This window comes from Erinaceus europaeus, chromosome 7, assembly GCF_950295315.1.
Source record: "Erinaceus europaeus chromosome 7, mEriEur2.1, whole genome shotgun sequence".
NCBI lineage: Eukaryota > Metazoa > Chordata > Mammalia > Eulipotyphla > Erinaceidae > Erinaceus > Erinaceus europaeus.
This window is the reverse complement of record NC_080168.1, coordinates 113073909-113100446: the sequence shown is the minus strand read 5'-3', so window position 1 is coordinate 113100446 and position 26538 is coordinate 113073909. Positions and strand designations below refer to the sequence as shown.

At 49.0% G+C, this 26538-nt stretch overlaps 1 protein-coding gene and 1 long non-coding RNA gene across 4 annotated transcripts in view; one reads left to right on the top strand and one right to left on the bottom strand.

The window, feature by feature from the left end:
- Positions 1-3239, bottom strand: part of FIGNL2 (fidgetin like 2) — a 35147-nt gene extending 31908 nt beyond the window's left edge. Inside the window, exon 1 of one of the 2 annotated variants that reach the window (XM_060195335.1) lies at positions 2794-3239. The gene's annotated coding sequence lies outside the window, so the exon portion shown is untranslated. The remainder of the gene's footprint in view (positions 1-2793) is intronic. The other variant, XM_060195334.1, reaches the window with a different exon arrangement.
- On the top strand, positions 2169-26055 carry LOC132539517 (uncharacterized). 2 transcript variants are annotated; one of them, XR_009550851.1, is made up of 5 exons: positions 2169-2817; positions 9564-9664; positions 13062-13166; positions 23731-23946; positions 25810-26055. It is a non-coding gene; the product is annotated as an uncharacterized LOC132539517 (long non-coding RNA). The 2 variants fall into 2 exon arrangements; XR_009550852.1 differs by lacking the exons at positions 13062-13166; positions 23731-23946; positions 25810-26055 and adding an exon at positions 11845-12322 and having other exon boundaries at positions 2212-2817.
- Positions 26056-26538: the final 483 nt, after the last annotated feature.

Genomic DNA, 26538 nt, shown 5'->3' with positions numbered 1-26538 from the left:
CTGGTTTTCATTAAATTGGGTGAAGCAGTTATTAACTGCCAGCCAGATGTAGAAAAAGCAAAGTCCTTCGAGAAGGCACAGGGAGGTTGAGGGAGTCCAGCCTGTCCCTTACTCTCCCTGGTTGACCAGTGGTGGGGGTGGGGGCAGCAGGGAGGTGGGGCTCCTAAGGGCCCAACCACTGCAGCAGTCAGGAGCTAGGGGTGGAGAGTGGGGGCAGCCTGGGCCCAGATAATAAGCAATTGTTAATGTGATCCATATGGATCCTGACTGGCCTCTCTGTTTAACAGGATGATAATGGCAGGCAAAGAATGCTAGTCTGTGGGGAAAGGAAGGGGCAAAGTCCTCCCAGACTTGGGGGGGGTGGGGGAGGGTCAGCGGTGGAGAGGAGGAGGAGAACCGCCCAGGGGTCTCCACCTATCCTGGAGTGCAGAGCTATTTGCCAGGTTCCATGCTTTGCAGGCTGCCCTTACAAAACCCCTTTAATTCGGCCAACAAATATTTACTAGGCACCCAGGAGGTGCCAAGCCTAGTCGGGACATGGTGCAGGGAAGAAAGTGTTGGACATCTGTACTCCAGGAGGCAAAACCTAGTGTGAAAGGAGACACAGGTACAGGGCTAGAAGAGCATGAAGGAAGAGCAGGGGTTTGGGGAGACCTAGTTGAGCCTGGAAGAATGAAATGGTTGTAGAGAGAGAGAGGGACAATGGGAAGGCATTTGGCTGAGGGACCAGCCAGCAAAGGCAGAGAGGCGTGAAATTGCGTGGAGAAGGGCTGAGATCTTAGCAATAAAGCTGCCGCCTAGGCAGGGGAGGGGCAACTGGGGATTCCTGTTCCATAAAAAGCTGTGGCCATGGATGATCAGCAGGAAGGCAGGAAGGGGCTCTGTCTGGTCCCTGTCCCCTGGCCGCTTCCAGTCTGCCTACTGGAATTGTTCACTTCTGGGACCCTCGACCCTTCACAGCACTGCCAGAAAGTCCCTCAGGGCCTAGGAGGCTAAACTCATGGCCTGACCCCCAGTCCCTATCTCCTCTCGGGATTGGAGGGGAATTCCTATAGAATTGGGGTCTTCTGTGCCTTATGGGGGGAGAAGGCGGGGAATTCCCTTGCCCCACACAGCTACATTCCTGTTGTCCCATGAGGGTTTTCCCCAACAAGATATTACAGAGAGGGCATGAGGTCACTCCTTGCAGGGGTGGCTGCTGCGAACACCAAGGGAATCCAGTGGAAATAAACGGCTTGGTGTTAAACCTGGGGAGAGGGGGATTTACGAGACCTGTCACCCAGCCTGGCTCTAAGCCCGCAAGCCCCGCCCTCTCTTCGCCCACCCCAGGAAGCCCCGCCCCGCCCCCTGCCCCACAGTTCGCGGGACTCTCGGGTCCCTGCGGAGCCACCCAGTGCAGCCGTCTGCAGGGAGCTAAGACAGCAGGGGTCTGGAGATCCGGGCAGGGGACTCCGAGCCATCCTGGGTGGGCAGTCTCCAGGAGGATGCAGAGGGAGTTCATGTTGGCCTCTGGGCCCTTCTGCAGGGTCAGAGTTCTTCGGGCCGTGCCACCACCAACCCAGTCCAAAGACTTCACAAGAGAAGCTCTGGGCCCCGACAGTCGAAACGTCCCTCCTCCCCCGCAGTGGGGCTGGAACCGGATCCCGACTCCTTGCCGCGGCTGCCCGTGCGGACCACAACACAAACATTCTTCCGTCCTCTATTCTCCTCCAAATTAGGTCTCCATGGAGACAGGGCCAGGCAGCCTGACAGCCCCACAGCCTAATCCTGATTTAGTGACCGTCCCTTTAACAGCCCACCCACCCGTCCACCCACCTCTGCGCTCCGCGCTGCCCCAGCCTCTCACACTCCCCTGGCAGACCCAGCCCTTCCAGGCCTCCTTGGTTCAGGAGTGAGTGGCAATGAAGTGGGGGTCAGGAGGGTGCGGGGGGGGGGGGTAGAAGGGGGCTGGGGAGTATATAATCTGAACACCTACTGTGTGGCCAGCCCTCTCCAGAGGCCCCTCTGCAGAGCGGGATCCCAGCAAGGGAATCTGCAGATGCAGAGAAGCCCCCCCCATGGAGTGGGGAAGTTTAGGGGCTCTCTCCAGAGAACTGGGGGGCCAAAGGTCTTCCTTGCAGCAGGTAGCCCAAGGGTAGAGGAGGTAAGTGCTGCTCTTCGCAACCTCCGGACTCTGAGAGAAGAGCTTTGCTCTGCTTGGTCAGAAGAAAAGAAAAGAAAGGGGTGGGCGTTAAGGGCACTGGGCCCAAAGTGGTCTCAGTCTCCTGTCACTGCCCCGTCACGATGCTGGGGAATCTCCCAGCCAAGAACCCAGCCCCCACCCCTCCCACACACTGGGGACGCTGGACAAAGACCTGACGGAGTGGGAGGGGCCTGCGGGCCGGCCCTCGGGCTCCGGACACCGGATCCTGCAGGGTCCCGAACCCGCAAATCCTAGCTTCCCACTCCCCCCCAACCTCGCAGACTCGCCCCACAACCAGCTGTTCGCTACTTGCTGCAGCCAGTGCACCCAAGGGCGAGCCCAAGCGGGTGCCGTCGACGGCGGGGAGAAGGTCCCTGCTCCGCCCGCCCCTTCCCCCCGGGAAGTGACCCTGGACTCCACGCACCCGTTCGGGTCTCTTGCAGGCTTTGCCCTTCGACCCCCACCTCTCTGATCCTCGCGACCCGCAGCTCCCGCCCTCTCCCGCCCTCGCACTGCCGGGCATCGGCGGACAAAGCTCCGGACACCGCACGGTCACCACCCCCTGACCCCGACCCGCCCGCGCTCCTCAACCCGGGCCCGCAGCCCCGTACCTCGGCATCCCGGCCGGGTCCTAGGTGAGTGTGCGCGGCCTGGGCGGGTGTCCGGTCCCGAGACCGGGGCGCGGGCCGTGGGCGTCTGGCCGGGGTTGGGGGGCAGCGGCGCTCACCATCCTGGGGCCGCTGCTGCTGCTGCGGCTACTGCAGCCGGCACGGCCGGGAGCTGGACTGGGCAGTGGGGGTGGCCGGACAAGGGGCCGCCCCGGCTCCCCCGGCAGGCAGGACCCCCGCCCTCGCCCCCGCCTCCAGTCGCCCGCCCCCAGCTCCCTAGTCCCTCCCCCGCCCTTGCTCACCTCCCCTTTCGCCGCTCCTCCCTCCCTCCTTCTGCCCCCCGCCCCCTGGGCCCCTCCACCCCCCCCTCCGTCCCCGCCCTCCCCCCTCGTCCCCGCCCCGCCCCCACCTCCCCTGGGCCGGCCCCTCCTCGCAGCCCGCGGGCCTGGCCCCGCCCCTCCCTCCCCCAGCGCTCAAATAAATTAGCCACAGTGGGGGAAAAGAGCAAATGACCCTTCGGTGTAGAGTGTCCTTGCGCCACTCCGGGGGCGTTGGAGCGGAAAGTTGGGGTGGGGGTGGGAGCCAGGCCGGCGGGTGAGGGTTGGGGGGCCCAGAGAGAGCAGTGGGGCCGACCGAGCGTGTCCGCTGGGTGGGAGCGGCTTCCTGGGTCGAAGGGCAAAGGGGAAGGCAGCCTGCCCAGCCCGCCCCGTCCGCTAGCTGCCCACACTATCTCTCCCAGGCCTGCTTTGGGCCCCGGACTAATGCCTGGTTCACGCACTCCCCCCCCCCCCGCCCCCAAGCCCTCACCCCAATCCACAGGTGAATTGAGCACCTACTGAGTCCGGACTGCACAGTCTGGGGTGCAGGAGGCTGGACGCACAGCGGACAAGTCCGGCGCTCAGCACAAGCGCAGAGGGAGGGGTGAGGAGGGCGAGCCCAGGGCTTGGGCCACAAGGGTCGCGGGTGACTTCTGAAAGGCAGGCTTCCCTGGAGACCTTCTCCACGAAGGTGGATTTGCACTGGACCCAGCTGGGTGAATGGTAGAAGACAACGGTGGAGTATGAATCCCAGATCTTTGGTGTGCTTAGAGGTGTCCAAAGGCATTCATTGATTGGTGCATTCATTCAACAGATCCATACTTAGCAGAACGTCCACTTCGTGCCAAGCATTCAACTAGGCCCCAGGGATACTGCGGAGTCCCAAAGGCACATCCCTGTCCTTGGAGCTCCTAGTTCAAGGGTAGACAGAATTCTATCAGACACACAAATGCAGGCTTCAGTGGAGATCCTGGCTGAGCCAGGCAGATGAAAAACTGGAGGCTGAATCTACTTTGCCCAGAGACTGCAGGAGAAGTCACTGAGGGTGACTTACACTTAGACTTGAGGGTCTAGATAATATTCCTGGAGATGTTCAGCTCCCAGAGGGCTCTCTGATACTTGAGGGGTCTTTCTCCTGGAGTGCTTTTACCCTTGAAAAGCTGATGAACCTCCCTGAGTACCAGTAGGACAAGGTTGCCTGCACCCCCCAGCTGATAGAGTAGCATTGTCCGTGTTTCCAGAATTGTAATTGCTTCCTTCTTTCTCCTAGCAATGTTTAATCAGGAGACTCTTGGGTCTCACTGTACCCCTCTGGAGGTTCTGGGTTCTAATCCCCCAGGGCACTCCTAAAGGTGTCCCTCAGGGAAGGGTGATCGCCCACCCCAATTCCCAAAGTTTCTTCAACTACAAGCAGAAACACACAAAGGACTCTGGCAGGTCCCTAAACAATTCAAGGTCAGACTCTTCTCCAGTTCCAGAATCTATGCCATACACATACACACACACACACACACACACACACACACACACACACACACACACACACACACACACACACGGTATGTGTTCAGATTCAGAATGTTAGGCTGGCCTGTGCCTAACATTCTGAATCAGAAAGAATAAGAATAAGAATCAGAAAGGCAGGAAGGACATAGGGAACCACAGTCTCTACCCTTAGAGAGCTGATCGCCTTGCTGGAGGAGCAATCCCAGCATAGCTGGCAGGAACAACCCTATAAGAAGGTCCTGGGAGGCTGAGTGGTGGTGCACCTGGTTGAGTGAACATGTTACCATACTCAATAGTACCATATGACCCAGATTCAAGCCAGTGTGGGGGGGATGCTTCACAAGAGGTGAAGCAAGTCTGAGGTATCTTTCTCTCTCCTCTATTTCCCCTTCCCCTCTCAACTTCTCTCTGTCCTATCAAATAAAACATAAAAGGAAAAAAATGGCTGGCAGGAGCAGTGAATTCATAGTGCAGGCACCAAGCCCCAGTGATAATACTGGTGGCAATTAAAAAGAAGAAAGAGGCCGAGTGGTGGCGCACCTGGTTGAGTGCACAAGGACCCAGGTTCAAGCCCCTAATCCCCACCTGCAGGGGGAAAGCTTCACAAGTGGTGAAGCAGGGCTGCAGGTGTCTGTCTCTCTCCCTATCACCCCTTTCCCTCTCAATTTCCGGCTGTCTCTATCCAATAAATAAATAAAGATAATAAAAAAAATTTTTTAAAGGAGAAGGAGAAAATCCTTACTGACCAGGCATCTGAGGCCCAGAAAAGAAGAGCACACTTGAGGCCACAGCATAGTTAGACCTAGAATTCACTATATTCTTTCTACTCCTGGTGAGAGGCTTCCCAAGCATAAGAGACAGGAGGGAAGGGAGAGGCCTATATCTACTTGAGCTCAGTGATGTCAGCTAGCAGGGCTAATGCCAGGATGGCATTAATAATGGTACTATCAGGGCATTACCACTGGGTACCACTAGGGGCTACTCCACCAGACTCCAGGGTGGGGGTACATGACAGGGATGAAGCTGAAAGAAGAAAGTGTTAATGTATCCTCTGGAGCAGAGGTACAGTTAACTCACACACACACCCCACATACACACACAGCAGCCTGGGAGAAATGGCCCACCCACCAAAGGTAGGAAGGACAAGGTTAGAGGCCAGGCAGGAAGGATGGTTGGATGGGACTGCATACTGGAGAAGATCTTGACTGGATCCCTTCAGGGGAGATTCTGCACCTTGAGGTAATAAGTTGCTTCTGGTGTAAAAGGGGTCTATTGGCAGCTGGGGGTGGTGAGGCTGTTCTCTTTGCCCCTCATCCTGCACAGATGCTCAGGCAATGAAGTGTAGTTTCCCCCTCCCTGAGCTCATTAAAGTCCTGTTAATACATCATCCAGCCTTCTGGGCTGACAAATACTCAATCCTAGCAAATGGCCCTTCAGCACTCCTGGGTAGGGTGTTGGGGAGTCTATTCTCCTTGGAGTCTCCATTCCCAGTCTAGGAATCTGAGCCCAACCCCCCCAACACACACACACACACACACACACACACACACACACACACACACACACACACTGCTGAGCACTGGCAGGTCAGAATGGCCTGTGATCACCCCTTGGACAGGTCAAGTGCCCAGCAATAGATTGGATGATGATAGTGCTAATGATGTGGTAATGTAGGACAAGGTTGCCTGCACCCCCCAGCTGATAGGGTAGCATTGTCCGTGTTTCCAGAATTGTAATTGCTTCCTTCTTTCTCCTAGCAATGTTTAATCAGGAGACTCTTGGGTCTCACTGTACCCCTCTGGAGGTTCTGGGTTCTAATCCCCCAGGGCACTCCTAAAGGTGTCCCTCAGGGAAGGGTGATCGCCCACCCCAATTCCCAAAGTTTCTTCAACTACAAGCAGAAACACACAAAGGACTCTGGCAGGTCCCTAAACAATTCAAGGTCAGACTCTTCTCCAGAGGGCCATCCATTCTTTCCTAGCTCTTCTGCTTGTACCACATCCAGGGTGGAGCATCTCACCCTGAGCCCGACTCAGAGAAGGCAGGTGCGGTGCTGGGGGATTTGGGGCACACCTATGTGCACAGGGATGTGCTGAGTGTGTGGTATTCCTGGTCCAGAGAGGAGTCACAAAACCTTTCCAAAAACAACAAGAAAAAGAACACAACTGGGGGGTCAGGTGGTAGTGCAGCGGGTTAAGTGCACATGGTGCAAAGCCCCAAGAACCTGCATAAGGATCCCTGCAGGGGAGTTGCTTCACAGGCGGTGAAGCAGGCCTGCAGGTATCTATCATCCTCTCCTCTCTGTCTCCCCTCCTCTCTCCATTTCTCTCTGTCCTATCCAGCAACAACGACAGCAATGACAACAACAATAACAATGATAAACAACAAGGGCAATAAAAAGAGGAAAAAAATAATTTAAAAAAAAAGAACACAACTGGCTGGGTAGAATCAGCATTCAAGATTCTAAAGAGAGACTGGAAAGTTAGAAGGATGGCATGGATGCTAGGAAGAGAGGAGGGAGGAGCAGGTGGGGTGGGGAGGAAGGAAAGGAAAATGCCCCAGGGAGGGAGGAGGGGTGGGGTGAGGAAGGGGGGAAAGACCAGGAAGAGAGGCAGAGGAAAGGGCGGGGAGACCTCTCTTTGTGGTCCTCTGAATCGGCCACTCTGGAGCCATTAAGCAGGAAAGGAAGGAAATGTGTCCCGGTTGTGGGATTGGGGGTGTGTGCCCAGAGGACGCCACACCCGGCTGGCTGCCCCCCCCACCTCCCCCACAAGTGGAAGCTCTCTCTTCTCTTCCATTCTTTAGCACTGCTCACTGAGGGCAACTCAGAGCCTCCAGGAAACCCTGAAAACTTGCCCCTTGGGGGGGACACAGCTCGGAGTCAGAGCATGCAGGACTTGAGGCTGCCTGTCAGGCCCCCCTCTACTCCCAAGTGCCCAATACTGGTCTCCACTTCCAAAATCCCCCCCCCCCTGCCCCCAATCTGGCTCTGTCATGTAGTCTTTGAGTACAAGCACACACTCTCAGCCTGCAGCACAGCCTTGGGACCAGCACCCGCACCCCAAAATAAACTGTCATCCCACCACATACTAATGCCCACAGAACCTCTCATTAAGCACCCACACCATTCCAACACCTCAGTCTCTCCATGGGAGTATCCTTCCTTCTTTCCTTCCTTCCTTCCTTCCTTCCTTCCTTCCTCCCTTCCTTCTTTCCTTCCTTCCTTCCTTCCTTCCTCCCTTCCTTCCTTCTTTCCTTCCTTCCTTCCTTCCTTCCTCTCTTCCTTCCTTCTTTCCTTCCTTCCTTCCTTCCTTCCTCCCTTCCTTCCTTTTTGCTTTTATATTTATTTTCCCTTTTGTTGCCTTTGTGTTTTTTATTGTTGTTGTAGTTATTATGTTGTTGTTATTGATGCCGTCATTGTTAGATAGGACAGAGAGAAATGGAGAGACGAGGGGAAGACAGAGAGGGGGAGAGAAAGACAGACACCTGCAGACCTGCTTCACTGCTTGTGAAGTGACTCACCCTCAGGTGGGAAGCCGGGGGGCTCAAACCAGAATCCTTAATGCCTATCCTTGTGCTTCGTGCCACATGTGCTTAACCTATTGCGATACCTCCCGACTCTTTCTTCTCCTTCTCCTTCTTCTTTTTTTTACCAGTCCTGTTCAGCTCTGGTTTATGGTGGTGTGGGACTGAACCTGGGACTTTGGAGCCTCAGGCATGAGAATTCATTTGCATAACCATTATGCTATCTACCCTCCCCACCAGGAGTATCATTTCTCTTGCCATGCCAAAGGTGCTCCTATTCGTCCTTCAGAATCCAACTCAGATGTGCCTTTCTCTGTAAAACCTTCCCTAGCTATCAATGCTCCCTCCCCCAGAAGAGCTGGTAGCTCCTATCCCAGAGCTCTCCTAGTCTTTATTTTTCTGCTAGGTTCCAGGGGTTGAGCCTTGCTTCCTAAAGGAATCCTTACCTTCCTATATCCTGTCCAAAGGCAGAGAATTCCTCCCAAGCTACAAGACTCACTCTCTCCTGGCTCAGCCCCTTTGGAACACCCTAGGACTCCTCCCTTCCCTATGGTTACAGACCTGGCACAGAATGGGAAACTAGAAATCCAAGTAACCCCAGAACACTCCCCACCCCCCACTCTGCCCTCTCCAGGTCTGGCCTGACCTGACAGGGGAAGCCCAGAGCATCTGGTTGTGCTTAAATCATCTAGCATCCAACTGTCCAGGCATGGTCCATGCCTTTCTCCCCTCTGCCCTGGCCACCTCCCTAGATACTTAAACTAGCCTCCCTGGGCTCTCTTCCTGGTCTTCCCTGATGGTTCCAGCCTCTGTATCCACTGCCCAGACTCTTTGGGTCTGGGGCATCTGACTGTGAAACCCCATCCTTCCCAAGAATCAACTTGGCAAGATACCCACCCTTGTACCCCAAACTGAAAGGAGAGTGGATCAAGGATCTTTCCTCAGCTCCCTTGGCCTCCACTGTGACTGTCTCCAGTTTCTGGTGCCTATAGCAAAGACTAGTCCTGCCCTCTTGATGTTTTGGTTCAGATCTAGACAGGGAATTCTTCTCACGACAACCCTTACTGGTGGTCATTTTCCAAAAGAGCTAATAATAAAGAGTGAAAAGAAAGCACATACAGAGGAGACATCAAGTGTAAAAGGACACTGGCTACAAAGAACAGGTATGTGGATTTACCACAGCTCATTTCACCAGGCTGTTCCTTCTTTCCTTTTAGCATCACTTCTTCTTCTTCTAGCGTTTGCCCTTCTTCCGTAGCCAGTCAACAGGTCAGGTTGAAAGCTGTCAGGAGCTGCTTGCTGCTGGCTTTGAAAGTGACTGGGATCCATGTGGATTCAGTCGGCTAGGAAGGATCGTCAGTTTCCCCAATGCATGGGTACTCACGGGATGCCCCACGAGAAGGTCGATCCAATGCATCCCATTAGCATCACTGATGCCTGAATACACTCACTGCTGGGAACAGAGGCTTGAACGAAGCCTCAGTGCTCTGGGGAGAAAACTCACTATAGGAAAAGAGGACAAACAGGTGGGTGAACAAATGCTGTGCTGAACATGAGTGGGGAGGCCGTATGGAAGATCAGAAGCCTTGGGCTGAGCTGAAGCTGACCCCACTCCCTGCAGCTGTCCCTGACAGGAGGCTTTAACCTGCTGGAGCTTGTCTCCTCACCTATAAAAGGGAGTGATATGACGTGGGGTCGTGGGGGTGGGTGGGGATACAAATAAGATAATGTATGCCAAGCACTACGTGAGTTGTTGCTGTTATTACAAAGACTGTCTGATGCTCATTTTTCTGACGCCTGATCAGCTGTCTATTTCTCCCCTCTGAGGGTGGAACCATGATGGAAAAACTCCTGTGAAGGACACAGCCAGAGCAGCAAGCAATTTGGGTCCACACACATGCATGGATTTTTGTTATACAAGCAAAACATCACTTCACAAATGTTAGAAGATTTAGATAATTGGGCAGGAGAGGTGGCTCAATGGTCCAGAATAGATCTTAAATGTGACAAGAGGTGTTCTTGTCCCTCTTTCTCTCTCTCATTAAAAAAAGAAGAAGAAGAAGAAGAAGAAGAAGAAGAAGAAGAAGAAGAAGAAGAAGAAGAAGAAGAAGAAGGGGAATGGGTCGGGCAGTAGCACAGCGGGTTAAGTGCAAGTGGCATAAAGTGCAAGTGGCACAAAGCGCAAGATTGGCAGAAGGGTCCCAGTTCGAGCCCCCGGCTCCCCACCTGCAGGGGAGTCACTTCACATGCCGTGAAGCAGGTCTGCAGGTGTCTGTCTTTCTCTCCCCTTCTCTGTCTTCCCCTCCTCTCTCCATTTCTCTCTGTCCTATCCAACAACAACAACATCAATAACAACAACATTAATAACTAAAACAATAAAACAAGAGGGGCAACAAAAGGGAGTAAATAAATAAATATTTTTTAAAGTTTAAAAAAAAGAAGAAGAAAATAGAGAAAAGGGGAAAAATTAGAAGTCAACAGGGAGCAAAAAGATAGTTTCCCGGGTTAGGCACATGCTTCATCATGCATCTGGTCCATGCTGGAGCTCCAACACCACATGGGAGATGCTATGTCACCAAGGAAGTTCCAGTACTGTGAGGTTACTCCTTCTCTATCTAGATTAAAAAAAAAAAAAGCCCAAGAGCAGTGACATCTATATGTGGAGGCCCAAATGCACAAATAAAATAAAATAAATAAATACCCTTAATCAAACTGCCCGAAATAATCACTGGTATGTCAGGTATTATTCTACGAATCAATATAGAAAGCTTTTCTTACTATTTTGTAATCTTCTTTTCTCAGTGGACACATTTTTTTTATTTTTTTAAAATTTTATTTATTTCCTTTTGTTGCCCTTGTTTTATTGTTGTTGTTATTGATGCTGTCATTGTTGGATAGGGTAGAGAGAAATGGAGAGAGGAGGGGAAGACAGACACCTGTAGACCTGCTGCACCGCTGTGTAGTGACTCCCGTGCAGGTGGGGAGCCGGGGGCTCAAACTGGGATCTTTCCTCTGGGCCTTGTGCTTTGTGCCACCTGCGCTTAACCCGCTGCGCTACCGCCTGACTCCCCCTCCCCCCACCGAGTGGACACATTTTAATAGCTTATTCTGTCTATAAATACACTTACAGCACATACTTTTTAAATATTTATTTTCCCTTTTGTTGCCCTTGTTTTTATTGTTGCTGTAGTTATTATTGTTGTTATTGATGTCATCATTGTTGGATAGGTCAGAGAGAAATGGAGAGAGGAGGGGAAGACAGAGAAGGGGAGAGAAAGATAGACACCTGCAGACCTGCTTCACCGCCTGTGAAGCGACTCCCCTACAGGTGGGGAGCCAGGGGCTCGAACCGGGATCCTTCTGTGGTCCTTGAACTTCGCGCCACATGTGCTTAAACCGCTGCACTACCGCCCAAAGTCCCCACAGCACATAATTTTTAAAAAATTAATATCCCATCACGTGGACATACACAATTAACAAGTTCCCGTTGTTGTTTCTCCAGAAACAAAAACTTAATAAACAGACTTTTAAATCCATCTTTGTGTATGTGTTTAATTAAGAGAAAATCCTAGTAAAGAGAAGCAAGGAGCACCTATTTTTAGCTATGAAGAGCCAATAGGACTCTGAGCATGGTTTTCACATCTCTTCTCGGTGCGTCTCCCAGGCCCATTTCTCTACATAACTATACCTATACCTACCTTTTCAGGCCTGGAAAGCTCTGAAAAGTACTCGGAAGGCCTGGCTGGTGAGGGTCAGAAGGGGCCCTGGGTGCAGAGCACAAAGCAGGCTTGTCCAGGGAACCGAGAGAGGCCCCGCCTCCCGGTGCTGTGGGCGGAACATTCCTCACTGGACAATGGCTGCCTCGGAATCCGGAGAATGAAGGAGGCCGGGTGGCTTCCCCAGCTCATCCCTTGACTCCTCAGAAAATTGTATTGGGTCTCTAAATGGAAAGAAGAGGCACTTTGCATTGGACCGGGGCGGGGAGGGCCAGTGTCCATGCCTATGGCCTCCACCTCCTCCTGCTTAATCCTCCTCCTATATCCTCCCCCCATAATGGCTTGTACCATAAGAAAAATGCACGATCATATTTCATCCAATTTAGATGACACTGATGCTAAGAAGCACTGTTACTTTATGTACCATTAGAAAGAAAATAACTACCAATTAAACTAACATAATGATTTCTTATGGCTTAAGAAGTTTTACTTTATACTTACTGAGAAAGCTCTGCTGGACTTACATGGAAGAAACTTAACGTGAATTACTTTTGCAAGTCTGTAACAAGGAAAACACCAGTGAAGTAAATTGGTTAAGTCTTCTTTTAAACTTTATCACATTCCGTAGGAGTCTTGAAGTGACTTTTTCCCTTTGAGCTGTCAATGCCTGTGCTTTTCCACAGGGAATTGTCATTAGGCCATCTTGAGTAATGGTGGTACAGCATTTTTTAGAAGATTGCTCTTCTGAATCAATTACCTAAAAAAAAAAAAAATTACCCCCCAAATTGCAACTTGAAGCAACAAACATTCTTCATCTTGTAGTTTCTATGGGTGTAGAGGTCCAGGGGGTGGTTTGGCTGTGTGGGTCTGACTCAGGGTTTGTTAGGAGCCACCCCTCAAGCTGTTGACCAGAAACTGTAGTCAGGTAAAGCTAAAGAAGTGATTTCCAAGTTCACGCAAATGGTTGTTAGCAGACCTCAGTTCCTAGCTAGGCCTCCTCGTACAGACTTCTGTCTTTCTTTGGCGTAGTGCTCAGCACATCAGACCTCTCCATCACTTGCTCCTTCACATGGTGGCTCTACTTCTGGCCCCAATAAATGATCCAGGAAACAGACAAATGAGCATTCAAGACAGAAGCCACATTCTTTCTGGAACCTAAAATCAGAAGTGACTTCTCATGATGTTTGCCTTTTGCTGTTGATCACAGTGCAGGAAGGGGCCTCACATGGGTGAAGGCTTGTGAAGGCCAGGAAATGAGGACCACTGAGGACCACTTTGCAGGTTGCCTACAACACCCACTATTACCTCCCAGGTATGCTTCTATTTACTTATTTACTTACTTACTTATTTTTACTGTCACCAGGTTATCACAGGGGTTTGGTGCCTGCACTATGAAGCCACCACTCCTGGCAGCCATTTTTCCTTTTTTCTTTTCTTTTCTTTCTTTTTTTAAATATTTATTTATTTATTCACTTTTGTTGCCCTTGTTTTATTGTTGTAATTATTATTGTTGTTGTTGGATAGGACAGAAAGAAATGGAGAGAGGAGGGGAAGACAGAGACGGGGAGAGAAAGATAGACACCTGCAGACCTGCTTCACTGCTTATGAAGTGACTCCCCTGCAGGTGGGGAGCCAGGGCTCCAACAGGGATCCTTACGCCTGTCCTTGTGTTTTGCACCACCTGCATTTAACCCTCTGAGCTACCGCCTGACTCCCCTTTTCTTTCTTTTTTCTTTTTATTTTATTTGACAGTGCAGAGAGAAATTGAGAGAGGAGGGGAAGATAGAAAGAGAGAGAGAGAAAAAGAAATATTTGCAAACCTGCTTCACCACTTATGAAGTGTCCTCCCTACAGGTGGGGAGCGGGACTTTGAATTCAGATCCTTGCACATAGTTTCTATGTGTGCTTAACCTGGTGCCCCACCCTCCACCCCCAGGTATAATTCTAAGCTGCTAACATTCATTCTAGTTTTAATGCTGGTAGGTGAGCTTTCTGGGCAGTGAACAGGAATTTCTAGGTGTGGGCCAGAGCTCAAAGAGTGCTCGTGTGGCTTGTGAACTGAAACAACATAAGGTTGTAGTTGCCCTGTTAACATACCAGGAAAAGGGCAGGGGTAGATAGCATAATGGTTATGCAAAAAGACTCTCATGCCTGATGCTCCAAAGTCCTAGGTTCAGTCCCCTGCACCACCATAAGCCAGAGCTGAGCAGTGCTCTGGTGTTTAAAAAAAAAAAAAAAAAGAAAGATACCAGGAAAAACCTCAAGTTCTAACCTGCACAGGAAGGCCAGTTGTGATACTACCATCTGGTCAGCAGGAGATTAAGGTGCTGTTGATTATAAGTAGGCTGATTTCAGAAATGCTAAAAAGTAGCCCAATGTGTGTTTTAGAATTGATCAAATATACTGTTTTACATGAGACGTCTTGAAAAATGATGACTCCAGATTAGTTAACTCAGAGACTCAACATATTCTAGAAGGACACAGATTCCTCCTATCTTTGCAAGCTAGCACTTCAGCATATCTGCTGTGGTTCTGAATGATTCCTTTCAAGTTATAAAACAGCTGCTGCAGCCCCAATCACCCCATAGGAATCTAACAATTTCTCTCAGATGCCTCTCCTTAGGAGCAAGGAAAAGGTTCCCAGAGATATTCAGATGTTTCCTCTTGTCTCATTGAGAAGGAAGACATGTCACTAACTGTGTTAGTTAGGATTGAGTTCAGTTACTTATTTTAGCAAAAACCCAAAAGTGATTTAAATTAGATTGAAGCTTATTCTTTCTCATATAAAAGAAATCTGAAGGTAAGACGTTGGCTTTAGTTGTAGTATGTTGGGTTCAGTTTCTTGTTGTTGTTGTTGTTTTTTGCCTCCAGGATTATTGCTGAGGCTCGGTGCCTGCACTATCAATCCACCGCTCCTGGAGGCCATTTTCCCATTTTTGTTCCCTTGTTGCCATTGTTGTTGTTATTGTTATTATTGCTATTGTTGTTGTTGGATAGAACAGAGAAATTGAGAGAGGAAGGGAAGACAGAGGGAGGAAAGATAGACACCTGTAGACCTGCTTCACCGCTTGTGAAGAGATCCCCCTGCAAGTGGGGATTCAGGGGCTCAAACCGGGATCCTTATGTCCGTCCTTACACTTTGCGCCATGTGTGCTTATTTCACTGCGCTATAGCCCAGCCCACGGCTTCACAGTTTTAATATCAACAGAGTCCTAGGTATTTCTCACCTTAAACTTGATCATTCTCCATTCATTATCCAAAATGGCGACTGGATTTCCAGTCTACAATCAGTATTGTAGACCAGACAGAGCAAAAGTAGAAGGGCAAGAGACTGTTCCTCAGTGCAGTTAGTTCCCTTAAGCAACCTTATCAGATGTCCCATGGAACATTCCTGTTTATATCTTATTCATCAGAGAACAGGATGCCTTGGTCTACAGGGAAAGCTGAGCCCCTCCTCTGTCTTGGAGGGGTTAAATCTGAAACACTATGGTAATTCCTTTCCATCTGCTAGTATAATATATTTTGTTATATGTATTGAGATTCTGGCTTGTGAGGCATAAGGAGATGTTTTTTGGGGAGCACCGAAAAGATTCCCCAGAGGCCAAAGGAAAAATGCCTTTGAATGGTGTTGCCTACATGTGATGTATGGAACTGCAGCAGCCAGCACTTTAAAGGTACAAGGACAAAAATCAAAATGATGAAGGAGAGCAGAAAAAAAAAAGAGAGAGAATATGGTGGGATAATAACAGAATGTAACTACTAAGCAGTAAAACCACACAACATATACACAACAAGACACATTGTTCAAAAGCACTGTCTAGAGCAAAAGAACCAGACACAAAAGAGCATATTAAATATGACTTAATCCATAGGAAGATCTAGATCATGCAAATTTAATCGATGATGGTGGGAATCAAGTTAAGAAGTGGCAAAGGATGAGGGAGGGATTGACCATACATGAACAGGAGGGAACTTTATGACATTATGTCAAGGTTTATCTTGACTGTAATGTGTGTATGTGGTTTTATTTACCAATGAGAGTAAGCATCACTCACACATACAAACCTCCCATACTTGAGAATCCAACGTTTTATCTACTGCTTCTCCTCCCAGGCTGTTTTGCCATGTTTATGTTTATCAAAACTCAGAAAACTGTTCTTTTAAAACCGGTGTGTACTATATTGTATGTAAGTTCCATTTCAATAAATTTAGTAAGAAGGAAAGGAAAAAAGGGCCAAAGCCAGAAGGAACAATGATAACATTGTTGAGTCACTGATTTAACCAACAGCCCCACCTGGGGATTTCTTGTTTTATGACATAACAAACATCCTTGCTGTTCAAGCCACATTTAAGCTGGGCTTTCTGTAACTTGAAGCCCAAAGCATCCTGCAAATACAATCCCTCTTGTCAAAAGCAAGGAGAGGCACCTAGAGGTCCTGGCACACATCCAGCCTAGGAAATTGTGGGCTTCGAGGAAAGACCAACAAGAGGCAAAAGTTTCTGAAGCACTCTAGCACTCTTTATCTGGAGGAATCTGCTGTCTGCTCCCCAGCACAGCAAACCCAGTACACTGTCAGGGGTATGGGTGGGGGGAGGGTGGTGGTGGTGATTTTTTTTTTTTTCATGGCTCCCTGACCTCCTCTATCCCCCATCTGTAAAATGGCAATGCTGGCAATTAGAGGATCTACTCTCTGGTGAGGGCTTCTGGTGAGGAGTAATTAAGAAAACACACAGGACATCTCTTGGCACAGTTCCTGGCACATATTAAGAACTCAGTAAGGCTCCTGTCTTACCTCTCCTGGCCCTGGAAAGGATGACCTGGGTTGAACCAAGCAGAGGTAAGGAGAGAGAAGGGAACAGAATTCAGGCTCTTTTAAGGAAGCAGATTTGAAGGACTGTAAATGACTGATGACACTCAAGACTTGAGCTTAAGTGACAGTATGGATGGGATTTCTTTACAGGCTTTTACCAAAGAGTATCTGTTTTTATCAACAGGTAAGTCCTGCTAAAGGAAGTTAAACATGGGGGACAGGGCCCACTTTTAGAATAAAAAAATGTATGAGATGACTTTGAATGGTGGACAAGAAAATTAAGGATTCTGCCACCAACTAGCTATGTGATCTTAGACAAGTCACTGCTTCAGTGTCCCCATGTCTAAAATAAGAAATTTTTTAAAAGTACTTATCTCATTATGTTATTATATGAAACAGTATATCTCAGTGTCCCAAACCTTCAAGCATGAAGTCCTGAGGTCCTGAGTTCAATCCTCAGCAACATGTAGGCCAGATGCTCTGGTTCTTTCTATCATAAATAAATATTTTATCTGGTACACTTTATCATAAATAAGTAAATCTTTTTAAAAGAGTTTTTTAATGTATATCTGCCATAGTGTCTGGCATATAGTAGTTGCATGAAGCCCAGGCAGTCTATCTTGGTGTTACTCTCGATCGCACTCTGTCATTTCACAATCATCTCATAAAAACTGCAGCAAAGGTGGGCGCGAGGAATAACATAATTGCAAGACTGGCCAGCTCCTCATGGGGCGCGAGCGCTTCCACACTACGATCATCATCTCTGGCATTATGCTGTTCCACTGCAGAATACTGTGCCCCAGTATGGTTCCGTAGCCCCCATGTCCACTTGGTCGATTCCAAATTATATTCCTCCATGAGGATACTTTCTGGAACCATCCGTTCCACCCCGGTTCCATGGCTGCCAGTTCTTAGCAACATCACCCCGCCAGATATTCGTCGGGATGCGGCATCATCTAAGTTCATTTCCCACGTCTACGCTCGACCGGACCTGCCAATATACGCGGATATCTTCGCCCACCCTGTCCAACGCTTGACGTCTCGTCACCCAATCTGGTGCCCTACGCCTACACTGAACTTCTCTGTTCCAGATTCTTGGAAACAGAGTTGGCAGTCAGCTGAGGTAAAGAACAAACACTTCATCACAGACCCCTGCGAGCGTCAACCCGGCTTTGACCTAGCACGTTATGATTGGGCCCTCCTCAATCGCTATCGAACAGGCCACGGCCGGTGGGCCGCTATGTTCCATCGCTGGGGAGCCAGAGACGACCCGAACTGCCCCTGCGGCTACAGACAGACTATGACCCACAATGTCAATGACTGCCACCTCTCCAGATTCAAAGGAGGTCTCGAAACTTTACATCAGGCTCAACCTGACGCTGTTGACTGGCTATGGAAGAAGGGCAAACGCTAGAAGAAGAAGTAGTTGCTCATTAAATAGTGGTGTGTTTTAATTTCTTTTCTTTTTCTTAATTTCTTTTTTTTTCTTTTTTATGACCCCTCCCCACCATGGCAAAGCAGGCAGCCTCATGCTCAGCTATCCTGCTTAATCACTGACATGTATGAAGTGTATTAAGCTTACATTTTGCCTTCTTCTTCAAATAGGATGTTCCCCTGCAGAGGATTTCTCTCTCTCTCTCTCTCTCTCTCTCTCTCTCTCCTTTCTATGATTCCCTTCCTTTCAGTCTCTGCCCTCCCTCTTCCAGGAAGCCTTCCTTGACTAATGCCTCTCCCTTCCCTGCCAATATCTGCATAGGTCTTCCTGCAGGGGCTACCCTCCCATCCCAGAGCTCAATATACTCCAAGGCCCAAGCCCATACCAAAAAAAAAAAAAAAAACCACAAAAAATAAACAACAAACAACAAAAAAACCACACACACACAACCCTCCTGGGCCCCATAGAGAGCTTTGGTCCATATTCCTAGAGGGATAAAGAATAGGGAAGCTTCCAATGGAGAGGATGGGATATGGATGGCACTGTGGTGGTGGGAATTGTATTAATTGTACCCCTCTTATCCCACAATCTTGACGACCATTATTAAATCACTAATGATAATAAAGAAGTTGAAAGGGGGGGTACCATTCCGGTTAAGTGCAAGTGGTGCAAAGCACAAGGACAGGCAGAAGGATCCCAGTTTGAGCCCCCAGATCCCCACCTGCAGGGGAGTCGCTTCGCAGGGGGTGAAGCAGGTCTGCAGGTGTCTTTCTCTCCACTATCTGTCTTCTCCTCCTCTCTCCATTTCTCTCTGTCCTATCCAACAACAAAGACATCAATAACAACAATAATAAATAACGACAACAATAAAACAGCAAGGGCAACAAAAGGGAATATATAAAAAAAAAAAAAGACCACTCCAGCTCAGGTCAGGCCTGGCTTCATGGGAAGGGGTGCTTGCTCAGGAAGGGAAGGATGCCCCCTCTCCACCACAGCCACAGTGGACAAAGGGCTCCGAGAGGGGTGGGGGCTAGTGAGGAGGAGGCCACCTGCCAGAGTGGCAGCAGACAGGCCAACTAAATCCTTGACCTACGATTTAAGGGGTCGGGCACAGTTCAATAGAGCACTCCAGACTGAGTCCCAGCTCATTCACACAGGTCAGGGGATGAGAAGCTGGGAGGGCAAGAGGGCCATCTCCTCCAAGAGCCTCTTGCATTCATACCCAGCACTCTGAGACAGTTTCAAACACCCTGAACCCCACTCTCGCATCCGGATCAGTAGAGATGGGGAGAGAAGAGAGGCTGAACCGGGAAGTGGGGAAACCATACGAAGCATCGAATCACACAGCAGGGCCTCCAGAAGGGGGTCTGTATTCAGCTCAGAGCCTTTGCCAGATCTTGGAGCCCACCGGCTTGCCCAAAGTTTCTGCTCCCCAACACCTTTGGAATCCCTCCCTTAGAGCCCTACTAAAAGGGAGTGTCCAATGGAATCCCGCAGGCAGAAAGCCATTGCTAGGCCTCGCCAGGGACGCCAGTCTGCGGAAAGAGGGCCAGAGCTGGACGGAGGGATCTCAGCCTCAAGCTGGCCTCCCTGGGTTTCTTCGCTCGCCACCGCCCAGGTCTGCCCACCCGGATGAGTATGCAAATGAGAGCGAAGTAGGCTGAGACAGCCTCAGCGATTGGCTGATGTGGGAGCCACGGCCCGCCCAGCCCCAGGCTTTGTGGCGACCCGGGCTCGCCCGCACCAGGCCTGGTCCCGCCCATAAATCAGCTCAGTCAGCGTTAATGGCTTCTGACTAATTGCCTGGACTCTGGCTCCGGGCTCGGGTCGCCAGCATTAAAATTCAATCAGGCCCTGCGCTGGGCTATTAAATATTCATTGGGAGAGCTTCCCGAAACTAAGCTGGGGGATGGGGACAAAAGGGGGTGGAGGGACTACCCGAATCCCAGCTCCTCCCCAGCACCCTGTTAACTTCTAGAACTACTGCTGGCTTTCCATTGAGGCTGGGCCTTGTTTCTTTCCACAAGTCCCTAAGCCCTCTCTAGAGACTTCTGGGAGATTGAACAGTACTGCAGAGGGATACGGTGTTACATTATGCCAAGGGATGGCCTCAGTAGTCTGTCCTGCATCTCCTTTGTGCCTGGTCACTCACTTCACAACCTCTTTCCTAGTATCACTGGGAGGGTCCCTAACGTGTTGGGACGTTAGGTTCCACCAGGAGTGAAATAATTTCAAGGCACCAAGCTCTAAGAATTTCATCCTCAGAAAAGATGAAGAGAGGTTCCTTGGTCCCTGACACTGCCACTTTTGTCAGAACTTTTGTGAATCCACACCCGACATCTTCAGCATGGCTGAGTTCTGGGCTGAGCAGCATGGGGACTGTGGCGATGGAGTGCCCCAGGAATGCAGCCTGACCAAGCTCCTGGGCCCTGGCCTGACTCTGAGCAGACTGCCTGGAATTTCTCAAGGTGGGCACCAAGGGGGAGAAGACTGGGCCTGTGGGTCTGGAGGGGACCATTAGGAGTACCTCAATTTAAACAGGAAGCACCACCTCATTCATACATACTTTATCTGGAGGATTATGAAGAAGGTTTATTGCGTGAGGGAGGACAACCCTGTCCCAAAGGCCACTCAAATAAAGACTAGTAGATTTTATCTCTCTATTTCTCTCTCTCTTTTAAGAGTGTATTTGGACTGGGGAGATAGCATAATGGTTCTGAAAAAGATTCTCATGTCTGAGGCTCTGAGGTCCCAAGTTCAACCCTCAGCACTGCTATAAGCCAGAGCTGAGCAGTACTCTAGTTGGCCAGTCTCTCTGTCTCTGTGTGTACCTCTCTCTCATTAATAAATAAAATACTTAAAAAAGATTGTTTATTTATTCATGAAGAAGGTAGAGAGAGGAGAAAGAAAGAACCAGACATCACTCTGGTACATGTGCAGCCAGAGACTGAACGCGGGACCTCATGCTATGAGAGTTCAATGCTTGAGAATTCACTGCACCACCTCTGAGACCACAGGACTAGTAAGTTTTCTAGCCCTTCTGTGGTGTACTAAGACATGATGTGACACAGCTCCAGGCCAGAAGTTTGACTTAGAGGGAGAGTAAAGCATGAGCAAACACTCAAGGAGAAACTGTTTCCTCTCCTGTTTATACAGAAAATCTTCAAGACCAAACCACCTGCTCACAGACTTCCCTGCCCTTTGGACTGCTCTCTGCTCCTGGTGCCTGAGGTTCTGAAAGAAATTAACCCCATGGAGCAAGGTATGGGGGAGGGATGGAAGCCTTGGGCACCAGTTTCTACAATTTTCAGAAGCTGGTCAGAGTCCAGCATGAGTGTGAAGTTTAGGGAGACATTGGAAAGGGCATCTTGTTCTGCTATCTTTGCATCAACCCTTGGTTCAATAGGAAGTCTAAAATTCTTGTCTGAACACCTCTACTTTCCTGAGGCTTAGGTGTAAATGGGGGTCCATAAGCATCCCTTCTCCACGACCCAAGCAGACTCCAGAGTTGGGTGCAGGGCAGTGTGTCTGGCAGTGATTAGGAAGGGAGCTAGGGCTGAGAGGCCTCAGACTCCAGCAGGTCAGCAGTGTCCTGAGTCAAGTGTCCGATTCCAAAGCCAAACGTCACAGGCAATCCAGGATTCCAGCTCACCCCATGTGTGGTTCCCATTAGGGCTGGCTGGGGTCTTCCTGAAGGCCAGTCGGATTCCTGAGCCCTTCCCCCCACATGACCCCTCCCTCCTTGGGCTGTTTGGAATGTCTTACCCAGTTCTTCCGGGTGGCCTGCCAGAGTCCAAGCTTGAGGGTTTATGGGGGCATCCCACTCCAAACAGGCCTCCCACCCACTAGAAGATGTTTTTATAGTCCCTTAAAGGAGACAGAAAAGAGATTCAAACCTACACACACACACACACACACACACACACACACACACACACACACACACACTGAAATCTAATCTCTAAAGGCCTCTACCCACTAATCTCTAAAGGCCTAGGAGCCTTCCCTCATCAGCAGGTCAGTTGCCTTTCTTCAGGCTTCAGCTCCTCTGGTCTGAACACTTGCCTCTACTCCCACTGACCATGCCACATTCCCATACTGCTTGTTCTATGTGGACATCCAAAAACCCAGGCCTGTTATTCAGATCTTTTCCCTCCTTACAAAACTACCACTAACTAGCTTTTCAAAAACTGCACAGCAATTCCTGTCTGTATCCCCAGATATGTTTGTGGCATTTACATTTTGGACACACACATCAATTTAAGGTTTTAAAGTAGTTGTGAGCTGGGGACATAGTTCTGTGGCAGAGTGAATGCTTCATATGCCTGAGGCCCCAGGTTCAATCCCTGCACACACATACCCCCCAAATAATTGTCATTATTTAAAAATCATGAGGCAACACATAAAAATCTACATTTCTTGGCAGTCGGGTGATAGTGCATCAGGTTAAGTGCACATGGCGTGAAGTGCAAGGACTGGCGTAAGGAGCCCCCGGATCCCCATCTGCAGGGGAGTCGCTTCGCAAGGGGTGAAGCAGGTCTGCAGGTGTCTATCTTTCTCTCCCCCTCTCTGTCTTCTCCTCCTCTCTCCATTTCTCTCTGTCCTATCCAACAAAATCGACATCAATATCAACAACAATAATAATTACAACAATAAAACAAGGGCCTCAAAAGGGAATCAATAAATAAGTATTTTTTTAAAAAAATATTTACATTTCTAATAGTTATTGATACTATCTGATGCTAAGCTAGAAATCTTGCATGATAACAACTGGCTAGAACTTAGTAACTACTACAGGCATCGGAAAGGACTTACATGTACTCCAAAGTCCCTACTAGCTACTACTGTTTCCCAGGCCTTAGTTCCAGGTGAAGGACTTTTTTTTTTTTTTTACATAGAATTTTCTTTCTTTCTTTTTTAAGTTTTTATTTATAAAATGGAAACACTGACAAGACCATAGGACAAGAGGGGTACAACTCCACACAATTCCCACCAGAACTCCATATCCCATCCCCTCCCCTGATAGCTTTCCTATTCTTTTTTATTTTTTTAAATATTTATTTATTAGATAGAGACAGCCAGAAATTGAGAGGGAAGGAATTGATAGAGAGGGAGAGAGACAGACAGACACCTGCAACTCTGCTTTACCACTTGCAAAGCTTCCCCCTGCAGATGGGGACTGTGGGCTTGAACCCGGGTCCTTGTGCACATGTGTGCTCAACCAGGTGCGCCACCACCCGCCTCTAGCTTTCCTGTACTTTAACCCTCTGGGAGTATGGACCCAGAATCATTGTGGGGTGCAGAAGGTGGAAGACCTGGCTTCTGTAATTTCTTCCCCGCTGAACATGGGCATTGACAGGTCAATCCATACTCCCAGCCTGCCTCTCTCTTTTCCTAGTGGAGCACAGTTCTGGGGAAGCGGGGCTCCAGGACACAATGGTGGGTTTGTCTGCCCAGGGACATAGAACTTTCTACCTTATTTCCCATAGGCTTCACTCCTTCTAGCCATTTGTGTTCCTCTCGCCCCTCCTATGCAGACACTTTATTGTGCTATAGCACAAATCTGAACCCCTTGGCCCGGGATCTGTGTCATTTCAGTCTGTCTTCACATATCTGTCTCCTTATCACAGGTTATGCCCCATTCTGGCACTCTTGCTCCAGGCATCCGAGCTTCTCACTCTACCCTAGACACATCACATACTTTGAGACTCACAAGTCTTTGTGGGTGCCATTCCTCCTGCCCTGGAACACCACAGCTCTTCTTGCAGAGAACTTCCATTTCTCCACCAAGCCCCAAGCCACAGACTCTGGCATTTTCTTGACCTTTCCAGAGACACTGACCTCAGGTATCCTACAAACCCTATGGTTCTAGAACGCTGTCTCCCCCTATAGTGAGAGATCCTTGGGGCTGCAATGTGCTGGCCATCCGCAGGGCTCACCTGTGTCGAGAAGTTATCAGGATTGGTGGGGATGACTGGAAGGAGGGGGTTTGTGGCTCAGCTTTGTTGGAGATGTTCTCCTAGCAGACACAGGTATTTTGTTTCATTTTGTTTTAATTTTTTAATTTTATTATTGATTTGACATTGGTGTATAAGGGTGGGGAATATCTGGCCCACAGGTCATATGTGGCTCTCAAAAAATCTTTTAGGCTGGCCCTGCCAAGGCACTGATGACTCTAGGGGCTTTTCCATAGTAACATTAAGTGTCAATTTTTAAATTGATAATTTTGTATCATCTACTAATGATGTTATAAATGTCTAAATGGGGGAGCCGGGTGGTAGCGCAGTGGGTTAAGCGCATGTGGCGCAAAACACAAGGACAGGCAGAAGGATCCTGGTTTGAGCCCCCGGCTCCCCACCTGCAGGGGAGTCGCTTCACAGGTGGTGAAGCAGGTCTGCAGGTGTCTATCTTTCTCTCCCCCTCTCTGTCTTCCCCTCCTCTCTCCATTTCTCTCTGTCCTATACAACAATGACATCAATTACAACAATAGTAATAACTACAACAATAAAACAAGGGCAACAAAAGTGAATAAATATTTAAAAAAAAAATGTCTAAATGTCCCTTGGCAGAAAAATAAAGGTCCCCCTCCCCTAGTTTAGATCCTTAGTAGGAAGTGGGGTAAAGACACACAAGTGTTTGGGTATGTAGTTCCCCTGTACCAGGTCAGTTGGTTATTTACTTTCTTCTGCCTTGTGAGACCACCCCTACCACCACCACCACCACCACCACCACCACCACCACCACCACCCCCACTCCCCCCCACACACACTCTTAGCACTGACATAAGTACTAGGGTAGAGGTCAAGCAGGCAACATTCTCACCTGCTGAAGCTGTTTCAGAAACCCCAAAAGTCAGTCTCAAAACACTGAGACTTCCAAAGTCCCAGGTTCAATCCCCCACATCACCATAAGCCAGAGGTGAGCAGTACTCTATTAAAACAACAATAAAATAAAATAAATAAATATTTAAAAAAAACACTGAGACTGGTTGGAACTGGGTGGTTGCACATATGGCTAAGTACATTCATTACAGTTCACAAGAATTTGGGTTCAAGCCCTTGGTCCCCATATGGAGGGGGAAAGCTTCATGAATGGTGAAGCAGTATTGTGGGTATCTCTCTTTCTCCCGATCTCCCCTTACTTCAGTTTATCTCTCTGTCCAGTAAATAAATAAACAATAAATCTTTAAAGAAAAAATACCAGGGAGTCAGGCAGTAGCGCAATGGGTTAAGCGCAGGTGGTGCAAAGCGCAAGAGGACCACCATAAGGAACCCGGTTCAAGCCCCTGGCTCCCCACCTGAGGGTGAGTCACTTCACAGGCGGTGAAGCAGGTCTGCAGGTATCTATCTTTCTCTCCCCCTTTCTGTCTTCCCCTCCTCTCTCCATTTCTCTCTATCTAACAACGACGACAACCATAACAACAGCAACATAACTACAACAATGAAACAAGGGCAACAAAAGGAAATAAATAAATAAATAAATAAATATTTTTTTAAAAAATACCAACACTGAGACTAGTAGGGTGGAGTGGGGTGGGAGTGAAGTACCCAGTAGGATAAGTTCCCATATGCAAGAACCCAAGTTCAGGGAGTCATCTGCAGGAAGGGAGCTTCACAAGCAGTGTAGAGCAGCACTGCAGATGTCTCTCTTTCTCCCTCACTATTCCTTTTCCCTCAACTCTCTCTTTCTCTCCATTTTTTTTTTACCAGAATGAAGAAGAAAGGAGAAAAAGAAGAAGAAGGAAAAGGGGTCTGGAATGGCGAGTCATTGTGCAGGCACCAAGCCCCAGCAGTAACCCTGGTGGCAAAAAAGAAAGGAAAAAAAGGGTGGTGGCACAGTGGATAGATAAAGTATTGGACACTCAGGTATGAGGTCCCAAGTTAAATCCCCAGCAATGCATTTGCCAGACTGATACTCTGGTTCTATAAGTAAATAAATGTCAAAAAATTCTTAATAGTTGCACCAAAGTAAAAGACTCTGGGGTGGGAAGGGAGGGTTCAGGTCCTGGAACATGATGGCAGAAGAGTACCTAGAGAGGGTAGATTGTTATGTGGAAAACTGAGAAATGTTACACATGTACATACACATGTAATCTCTGCAATAAAGAAAAGAAAAAAATCTACTTTTTTTTCTTTTGCCTCCAAGGTTATCGCTGGGGCTCCTGCACTACAAATCCACTGCTCCTGTCAGCCATGTCTTTTCCATTGTTGTTGCTGCTATTATTGTTGGATAGGATTGAGAGAAATTGAGAGAGGAGGGGAAGACAGAGAGGTGGAAAGATAGACACCTGCAGACCTGCTTCACAGCTTGAAAAGCAACCCCCCCCCCAATTTGGTAAGCCGGGGGCTCGAACAAGGATCCTTGCACAGGCCTTGCGCTTTGTACTATGTGTGCTTAACCCAGTGCGCTAGGTTGCTACCTGCCTACACTTTCTTCAA